Genomic DNA, 8,898 nt, shown 5'->3' on the forward strand with positions numbered 1-8,898 from the left:
TTTTTTTTAATTGTAATTTGTAACTATTTATTGTGATTGGGGTAAAAGTTCGTTTACGGAGCAAATTCGTTTTCCAGGTAACGATTCATGTATCTTCTGTGTCAGGACATTAATTGCAACCCCACAATGTAGCAGCACTCGTCCGTTATCTTCCCTTGGTGCCCCTCTTTCTTTTCTTCCGGCCCCTACCTTCTGACCTTTCTCTCTGCCCAAACGCTGCTCCTTCGATCTCATTCGTAGAAATGTGCGCCTCCCTGTGTTACTGCTCGCCCTGTGCGGTGGTGTTCTGGTGGGTAGGTGCCTTGAGTCGGTTGGTTTCCACTCACAGCGACCCTGTGTGCAACCGAACAAAACACTGCACGATCCTCACAATCGTTCTGATGTTCCGCCCTTTGTTGCAGCCACGGTGTCAATTCATCTTGTCCCAGGCCTTCCTCCAAGCACGATGTCCTTCTCCAGGGACTGGTCTCTCCCGACAACACATCCAAGGGGCGTGCGTGCGTGCGTGCGTGCGATGTGGTCTCTGGTCTCGCCTCCTTACCTCCAAGGAGCATCCTGGCTGTACTTCTTCCAAGACAGTTGGGTTTGTTTTTTTGACAGTCCATGGTACTTTCAATATTTTCAACAAGCACCGTACTTAAAACACATCAATCCTTCTGTTTTCCTTCTTATTCAATGCACCGCGTTCACGTGCACATGAGGTGATGGGCAATATCATGGCTTGTTGGGTCAGGCTCACCTCAGTCCTCAAAGTCCTCAACTCCTTGCTTGCAAACACTTTAAAGAGGTCTTGTGCAGCAGATGTACCCAATGCGATGCATCGTTTGCTCTCTTGCCTGCTGCTTCCATGAGCATCGATTGTGGATCCAAGCAAGGTGAAATCCTTGACATCAGTCTTTTCTCCTGTTACCTATAGGTCCAGTTGTGGGGATTTGTGTTTTCTTTACACTGAGTTGTAATCCATCCTGAAGGCTGCAATCCTTGATCTTCATCAGCAAGCGCTTCAAGTCCTCCTCACGCTCACCAAGCAAGGCTGTGTCGCCTGCACATTGAAGGCTGTTCATAAGCCTTCCTCCAGCCCTGACACCACATTCTTCTTCATATAATGTGTCTTCTCTGATTTTCCGCTCGGCACACAGACTAAGAAGGGTAAAAGAATACAACCCTGACCCACCCCTTTTCCTGACTTTAAGCCAGGCAGTATTCCCTTGCACTGTTCTCTTGATCCCTACAGGTTCCCAGGGAGCACAATGAAGTGTTCGGGAACTCCAATCTTCTTAAGTCGATCCAGAGTTTGTTATGATCCATACAGGCAAATGCCTTTGCATCATCAATAAAGCACAAGTAAACATCTTTCCGGTATTCTATACTTTCAGCCAAGATCCATCTAAAGTCAACAATGATATCCCTTGTTCCAAGTCCCCGTCTGAATCGTCCTGAATTTCTGGTAGCTCTGTCAGTGGGCTGCTATCACCCTTGGTTGAATGATCTTTAGCAAGATTTTACTTGTGTGTGATAGTCACTGTATTGCTCCATCATTTTGGCATTCTGTGGGGTTCATCTTTGTTTGGATGGGTACACATATGGATCTCTTCCAGTCAGTTGGCCAGGGAGCTATCTTTCCGATTTCTTGGCATAGACTAATTTCTTGGCATAGACTAATGAGTGTTTCCGGTGCCGCATCGGCTTCTTGAAACACTCCCATATTCCACCAAATCCTGGAGCCGTGTTTTGGCTAATGCCTTCAGTGCAGCTTGAGCATCTTCCTTCAGTACCATTGGTTTCTTGGGCCTATGTGCTACCTCTTACAGTGGTTGAATGTAGACTAGTTCTTTGGGGGACAGCGACTCTGTGTATTCTTTCCTTCTTTTGATGCTTCCTACATCGTTCAACATTTTTCCCGTAGAATCTTTCCAAACTGCAACCCGAGGTTTGGATTTCATCTTCCGGTCTTTCCGTTTGAGATGGAATACTTGGTCTTCTCGAGCTGCTCTTTGAAACTTTCTCTTCAGCTCTTTGACATCCTCGTTCTCCCGTCGGCCTTAGCTGCTCGACAATTCAGAGCAATTTCGGAGTCTCTTCTGACATCTGCTTTCATCTTTCCTTTCTTTCCTGTCTTTCCGATGGCCTTTCGCTTTCTTCCTGGGTGGTCTGGATGTCCTCCCCCACAGCTCCTCTGGCTCTGTCATTAGTGTCCGGTGTGTCAACCCTCTTCTTGAGATGTTCTTCCAGCGCACACGGGATGCCTTCCAGTCCTGCTTCGACTCTGGCAGACTTGTTTTCATTCTCGTCACCTTCAACCTGAACTTACAAGTGAGCAGTTAATGGGTCTTTTCCTTAGTCAGCCTCTGGCCTCATCTCAGCTACTGGGTTGATCTTCTCCACGAGTCTGTTTTATGTCTGTGTATTCCAACTGCAGAGGTCCATGGGCATACTCGCCCTGTGTGTTGACTAGCAAGAAGCTGTTGATCTTGAAAATCCTGTCACATGTTTTCCAGCTTTCTTTCTGTCACCAAGACCAGGTTTCCAACTACTACTCCTTCCTCTTTGTTCCCAACTTTTACATGCTAATCACCAATAATTATCAATATATCTTGATTGCATATTTGATTAATTTCAGAGTAAAGACATTGGGGAAATTCTACACTTTCTTTGTGTATAGCTGTACTAGTTGGTGCATAAATTTGAATAATCATTGTATTTACTGGATTTCCTGTTATGTGGATAGATATTATCCTGTCACAGGTAGTGCAGTAGTTACATAATCTCCCGTCAACTTGAGTGAAGGGGTGGAGTCTAAACTGTCAATCAGGTCATAGCCAATGATGCTACTCTGTGGGCATGGCCTTCTCCTGAGGATTCTGGGAACTCCTGTCTTCCTCCCTGGAGGCAGGACGCACACTCTCCCTGCGAGACATTCCTGTTGACAAGACACATGGAGAAACACTGATGGAGCCAGAGCCCTGGAGCTGGAGGAGACATGTGGAGACCCACGCCGGTGTGGGGACGCTTTCCCTGCCTCTGGATCCACAGGACTTTTTGTCCACTGGCCTGTGATCTTCCTGTATTCAGCATCATTGCATGCGCTACATGAATCTAAAGAATTTATGGGCTAGTATCGGACATAAGGGCTAATAGCAGACTTGTGGACTTGATCTGGACTGGGCTGGGATGTTTTCTCAATATATAATTATTCTCTGATATAAGTTCCTTCCTATACATATGTGAGTCTCCCTCAATTTGTTTCTCTAGTCTACCCAGACTAACCCAGGTAGCATTGTCTCTCAAGGTAGATCTTGAAATGTCCTTTTGGATGGTGAATTTGACCACTGTCCCTCTAAGTTTTCTCATTCCCAGTGAAATAAACCATATGATTTCTGATTCAAAAATGGCCAATACCAGTCCATTTCAGCTCACTAATTCCTAATATATTCGTCTTTGTGCTATCCATTTCATTTTTGCTGATTTCCTACATCATTTATTCATACTTCGTACATGCCAAGTTCCAATTATTAACAGATGCCTGTGGCTGTTTTGTTTTTTTCTCTCACTTGACTTATGCCCCTCAGCAAAGGAAGGAATCTCACAACCAATGACACCGATGAGGAGTTGGACTGTGATGAATTAAGAACCATCTTTCCTCTACAAAGGCTTACATTTAAATTTGTCTTAGGACACAAATGTAACTGTTTGCCGGATCTAGAATAGTTGTGAGGAAATGGTGGTGTCTGTGTCTAGGCCAATAAGCACACCCTGTACTCCCTCAGGAACTTTCATTTTTCTCTCCAAAAAAAGCCCAAGTCAAAAGTGAAAGGAGGAACTGGAACACCAGGCTTGACCTGAGACGCAGTATTCTCAGTTCCCTCCGCTGCCTGTGAGCGCTGGGCGGTGAATAAGGAAGACGGCAGGAGACCCGATGCCCTGGAATGATGGCGAGGAACACAGGAAAGATACCATGACTACCAAAGGATGCACACATTGGTCCTGAATGTGCCTCAGGGGCCAGAGGGGTGAGACTTGATACCAGGAGCCACCAGTCCCTGGGCAAGGACTGGTTGACCTCGTGGTTGGGAAGGCAGCGGGTGAGTCAAAAAGAGGAGAGCTCTCACGGAGATGTGTTGACACAGTGACTACAACAAATATAACCAGGGATTTAAAATACCAACACCCGTGAGGCTGCTGCGGGCCCGAACGGGCGGTGTTTCATCCTGTTTGTACACAGGGTTGCTGTGAGTCGGACCCCACTTGATGGTGTCCAGCAACAGGCCAGGGAAAACAGGAGCCAGAAAGTGGAAGCATCAGAAATCAGATGTAAGGGGGTTTCAAGTTCACGAGAAAATGCCACTATCTTTTCATTCTATTTTCCCATGAGTCTTTTGATGTCCCCTCGTAACATTGGCCATGCCTATCACACACTTGCCACCCGACAAACACACCATGACACTCCGGGTGGGGGCATGTGGAGCAGACGGGCCCTGGCTGTGGCTATTGGTCACAACTTTCAGCAACTTCTTCCCCCAAGTGCCTCGACTTCCCTTCAGGTTTCCCAGTCGGGTAAGCTGTATTCATAACCTATCGCTTGACTGGACTCTCACCCATCAACGTGAACATGGCCTTTGTTCTCTGATGCTTTGGCGCTCGCAGAACTTTGGGGCCACCTCTGCCTTCCAGCACTTACAGATGCTCTGACACATCAGAGGCAGTTGAGTTAAAGTTAGTCATCGCTGAATCCAAGGAAGTCCGTGTTTCGAGGGACTGGCCCAGGTCTCGGCAGTCTTGGGTGACAGAGGGCATGCAGGCCTCAGCTCAGTAGGCCGCAGCGACTGGTGGGAGAATACGAGACCGGAGAGAGTGGGCGGTTTATGGTTGCAGGAACATAGGACAGAATCTTGAGCGTTTGCACAAATCATTCTCCAACCCTCAGGTTCTTTTTTCTGTAAAAGGAAGAAGGTTCGTAACCCGAGCAGCCTTGTAAAGTTGTGAGACTCAAAGGAGCTTTGTTCACAAATAGGTGAGCCTCTCTGTGAATGTTCTCTGAGCCTAGAGGCCCTTGCTGCCTCCACTAACCGTTTCCAACCCTCTAAGGAACTGACTTAAGGCTAAGATTGCTACTAGGGTCCCTAGTTCAGAGGGGCACAATTTCTTCCAAACGAAATGTCTTTAAACGTTTCTCAGTGGATGTCTGCAAACAAGTTCTTTCTTATCTAAATCTCATTTAAAATCAAAATCAAAACAACCCATTGCCGTCAAGTAGATTCTGACTCATGGAGACACCATACAGGGTTTCTAAGACTGTGGATCGCTATAGAAGCACACAGCGTCACCCGTCACCCACAGAGGAGCCCTGGTGGTATAGTGGGTTACACGCTGGCCTGCTAGCAGAAAGGTCATCAGGTCAAAGCCACCAGCCATTCCAAGGGAGAAAGATGAAGCTTTCTACTCCCGTCTCGGAAACCCACCTATATGATCACTAAGGGTCAGAATGGATTGAATGGCCGTGAGTTTGTAGTATTAGGGTTTATTTTCAATCTCCTTTGGAGTGGCTGGTGGTTTTGAAGTGCCAACCTTGACGGCGCTGCCAGGGCTCCTTGAGTCTCATTAAACACAAATCCAAGCCCACCGTCCAAGAGGCGGTGACTCTCTGGGACAAACTGTAACCGGGCTAGGTCTTGGCTTTACCAGTAGGGCTCAGTGAGGAAGGTGTAATCATCCGAGGCACAGAGAGGGTTGTTCAGAACGTCGTGGGAACTGTTTTTGTTGTTGTTTGTTTAAACGAAAGGTGATCTTTTTTTCTGTTGTCCTTCTTACCCTCCCTTTGCTTTTCCACCCCTGACAGTTATCAAAGAAGGTTCATTTATAGCATGTGAAAACTTTCCCATGACTTTTCACAACAATGGTCTCACGCAGTATTTGTCCTTTGGTCATTGAATTTTTTTTCTTTTTTCTGAACTATATAGTTCCTTTTATTGAGGAGTACAATGGAATGGTTTCTTAAGTCTCTGTGGTCTTATATTTGGTCTCTCTCCTTTTAACTTTTCATTGTGAGTTGGGTAAGTGTGCAGAGAAGGTCAGTGTCCCATTCAACCACTCATATACATTCTGATCCATCTCCCTGGGATCCCTGCAGCGGAACGTCACTTCTCCCACTTCCTCTTTCTGTTTCTGTGTCCCTTCCGCCTCCTTCCCCTGCCCTTCTGAACTGTGTCTGAACTGAACTTGGGTCGATGCTGCCCTTTGGATCTCAAATGCCTGACGATCCGGAGGTATGCCTGCCTCACCAGTGCTGTGGTTGCCCTCACAGGCCTGTCTCTTGTTGGGCTGGAAATTGAGCCGTGGAGTTGAGTTCATTTCCAGACCGGAAGAGAGACTGAGGGCCAGTCTCAGGACTTCCACCACTCGCTTTCTGCTCAGTCAGCCTGCTCTTGTTTTGTTATGGTTTTGAGTTTTGTTCCACATTTCGCTCCCACTCTAGCCAAGACCTTCTAAGGCAGCGGTTCTCAATCTGTGGGTCGCGACCTCTTTCGGTGGTCACATGACCCTTTCACAGGGGTTGCCCAATTCATAACAGTAACAAAATGACAGTTATGAAGTAGTAACTAAAATGATTTTATGGTTGGGGGGGTCACCACAACCTGAGGACCTGTATGAAAGGGGCACACATGTGGAAGGTTGGGAACCACTGCTGTATGTGGTCCCTTTCAGAGCAGTGGGGCGCGGAAGCAGGGCACCATCTACCTACTCTGGTCTCAGCGGAGAGACTGACGACTCTCATGGTTGCCATGTGTCTTGGGTTTTCTTTCTGTTTTTAATTCACAGAGCAGTTTGGTTTTCCACTCAGCAATTTGGACACATTGTTTCAGGACATTGGTTACAATCCTCAGTGTAACAGCACTCCTCCCCTTCCTCCTGCTGCCTGTTTCCATCTCTCCTTCTCCCAGTGATTTTCGTCGCTCTCATAGGGAGAGACCCATAGTCGCACCTTAATAGTGTATAGCTTTCCATACCTCAGTCACCCCTCACCCCAGGAGGATGTAAAGCATTGTTTGTGAACTCTATTATGCCAGTTGACCTTGGTGTCCCCGAGAGACAACGATCTTGAGCCCCCCAGCCCCATTGACTCGTTCCCTCAAAGGGTTAAGTTATGTTAAGAAAGCTTCTTAGCTTGCCCCACCCCTCCCCATGCTCCACCACAATCATGAGCATATTTGCAGCCAAGGTAAATACCTCTGTATAAATATTTTCTGTCAAGCTTATATATGGAGATTTATATTCCCACCCACCCTCCCAGTACCTTCCCTGCCTCCATAATTTTTATGCCAATCTCTTTCCTATTATATATAGCTTCTCTTTCATTGGGTACAGAGATACTTACTCTGGTTATGTCCTTTGGCTCAATGGACCCTTTAATCATCATACAGTGCCCTTCTTTGTCTCATGCTGGATTTGCCTTAAAGTGCTTTATTTTAATATCACAGTTTCATTGGCATGTAATTCACAAATCATACAGTTCAATAGTTCAATCATCATAAGAAGAGCTCTACAATCATTATCACAGTCGCTTTTAGAGCCTTGGCTTCCTTCTGGTACTCATTGCTATTCGTTCTTCTCCACTTTCCCCCAACCTCCCCTGCATACCTTCAAGAAATCATTCACCCAGTTACTGTCTCTATTAAATTACCTATCCTGCATTTAATATACAGAAAAACACCTTTAAACTAACTATAATAACAGTAAAACAGAAAAACCTCCATTGGAGTGAAAGCAAAAAATATTAAAAACTAGAACAAATTTAAAATAGACAAAAAAGAGAGAGAGCAAACAATAAGGTTCTAGATTTTTACCTAACTGCTTCTGCAACAATTCCCTTTCCACTGCGCTCTGCACGACAGCAAAGCTGTTCAGAGCTCTGCTGTGGTCACAGAGGATTCACCAGCGGCATAATCCACATGTATTTCTCCTCCATTTTTTTTAACATAAACAACTTTAGAATGGGTCGAGGAGATTCAATTATTTTAACCTAACTACTGCCATAATCGGCTTTACAATGCTTTCTGCCTGACAACACGGCTATTCACATCCCTCAACTATGGTCAATGAGGATTCACCAGGGGCTTCATCCATGTGTGGACCCTGCAGGTGGATTTTGGGCTTCCACTGTCATCCAGCGCCTTCTGCAAACCAGGTGTTCACAATTTAAGCTCTGGTACCATTCCCTCCTTTAGATTTGGATTTACACTCCTTGGAGCACACAGGCTGGCGTGCTTCTTCCATGTGGACTCAGTTGACTCACGTAGACGAGGTTACAGGAGAAAAGGGGGTTGTCTGGGCCATGTAGGCATGGCTGCCTTCTGGTTGCTAGCCACTAATGTGTCAGGTCAATGTCTGAAAGGTCAATGTCTCAATTGAACATTGCTTGCAAAGTTTAAGATGTCCATCCCATGCCAGTCTAGTTGATAATTCACCTGCTCCATCGGTCTCCCCTATCACTACTTTCGTTTAGATTCTTCTTCTAATTGGTATTTAATCTGTTTCTTTACTCTTTCCTCTAAAGCTCACGGCTCCAGGATCAGCATCCATAGCGGTTTCACTCGGTCTCTCGTGTCATTATGGTGAGGGAATGCTAGCCTGTCTGCCTAGTCTGCCCTTTTCCTGGAAGCCTTGAAGTGCAGCCCACCCGATCCAGTCCTCCACTTTCCAGCAAAGATGCCGGAGGCCCGGCAGGAAACTCATCCTTCTTCCCGCTCGTGAGATGAATGCTGGCCCAAGATCTGATCTAGATCCCAAGGGGTAATCTTGACAGATTTTCTCAAAGGAGGCTTATGATGAAGGCATTGCGAGAAAATGAAAAACTGCCCGGGTAAGAAAACGAACAGGAGAGTTGCACGGAGGACCACACCC

This window comes from Echinops telfairi, unplaced genomic scaffold (genome assembly GCF_000313985.2).
Source record: "Echinops telfairi isolate 266 unplaced genomic scaffold, ASM31398v2 ScPeMD7_7463;HRSCAF=8501, whole genome shotgun sequence".
In the NCBI taxonomy this organism is placed as follows: Eukaryota; Metazoa; Chordata; class Mammalia; order Afrosoricida; family Tenrecidae; genus Echinops; species Echinops telfairi.